The sequence below is a fragment of the Pipistrellus kuhlii genome, unplaced genomic scaffold, assembly GCF_014108245.1.
Source record: "Pipistrellus kuhlii isolate mPipKuh1 unplaced genomic scaffold, mPipKuh1.p scaffold_m20_p_3, whole genome shotgun sequence".
Lineage (NCBI taxonomy): Eukaryota > Metazoa > Chordata > Mammalia > Chiroptera > Vespertilionidae > Pipistrellus > Pipistrellus kuhlii.
Window position 1 is genome coordinate 53,100,619 of NW_023425529.1, and position 1,680 is coordinate 53,102,298.

The window sequence follows — 1,680 nt, forward strand, 5'->3', positions numbered from 1 at the left end:
TATTTGCCATGTTTTAACCACTAATTTGACTGAAGCATTTTACAAATTCTTAGTACTTACTATTAACTAAGAATTAGTGTGTGTGTGTGTGTGGGAAGGGGATGGGCTCAGAGAAGTTAAATAATTTTTACAAGGCCACATAGCTTGTAAGTAGTAAAATCAGGATTTTTTACATCCATATCAATTTTATTTCAAAGCTTCTATGTTCTCATCTACAAAAAAAGGGAAGTTTAAACAAATAATCTCTAAGGTTCCCTGAGATCCACATTTCAGTGAGTCTATGTGCAATAAACAGTTAACTCAGCAGACCCAGGTTATCCAAACCCTACACATTCCAAATAAAAGTTTGGGCCTTGACTGGCTCCTGGGAGATAACCTCTAGGACTTTGGAACATCCTGCCTGGTAAGAGTATCTTTGTTTGCCTTGGACCTCAGTCACTTTAGATAGTTTATGCTAATACAATGTTATTTATAGTGGGGATCATGTGCCATTTGATATCATCTTGAGACTAAGTAAATAGGGTCAGCCATGTGGGTGATCAGCCATGTAGATGTGACCAGTCCCCATAAAAAGCCTGGACACTGATGTTTGGATGAGTTCCCCTGGCAGAAGACACTTCAAACTTATTGTGACACATCATTGCTTGGAGAATGAAGTGCTATCTATATCACTCTACTGAGAGAGGACACTTGGAGGCTCATATCTGGTCTCTCCCGGACACGGGCTTAGGAGTCTTCCTTTACCTTTTTCCTTTTAATCCTATCCCTTTGCTGTAATAAACCATAACAGTGAGGAAAACAGATCTTTTGAGTTCTGTGTGTCCTTCTAGCTAATCATTTTATTTGAAAATGACCTTAGGAATCCCAAAACATGTTATGACTATTCTCTTTATTTTTTATTAAAGTTATTGGGATAGCATTGGTTAATAACATTATACAATTTTAGTTGTAGAATATCAATTGATGCAGAAAAAGCATTTGACAAAATCCAACACCATTTCTTAATAAAAACTCTCAGCAAGGTGGTAATAGAAGGATCATACCTCAACATAATAAAAGCCATATATGACAAACCCACATCATACTCAATGGGAAAAAACTAAAATCATTTCCCCTAAGAACAGGAACAAGACAGGGATGCCCATTCTCACCATTCCTGTTCAACATAGTACTGGAAGTACTAGCCATTGCGATCAGACACAAAGGAGAAATAAAAAGAAGTAAAACTGTCCTTATTTGCAGGTGACATGATACTGTACATAGAAAATCCTAAAGACTCTAATCAAAAAATTATTAGACTTAATAAATGAATTTGGCAAGGTAGCAGGATATAAAATTAACATCAAGAAATCTATGGCATTTCTATACACCAATAATGAACTTACAGAACGAGAGACTAAAAAAGCAATCCCATTTACCACTGCACCAAAAAAAAAATTAAGATACCTAGGAATAAACTTAACTAGGAAGGTAAAAGACCTATGTGCGGAAAACTACAGGACACTGAAAAAAAAAGATAGAGGAAGACATAAACAGATGGAAGAGCATACCATGTTCATGGATTGGTAGAATCAACATCATTAAAATGTTCATACTACCCAAAGCAATCTATAGATTCAATGCACTTCCCACTAAAATACCAATGGCATATTTTGCAGAACTAGAATGTACTTTCCAAAG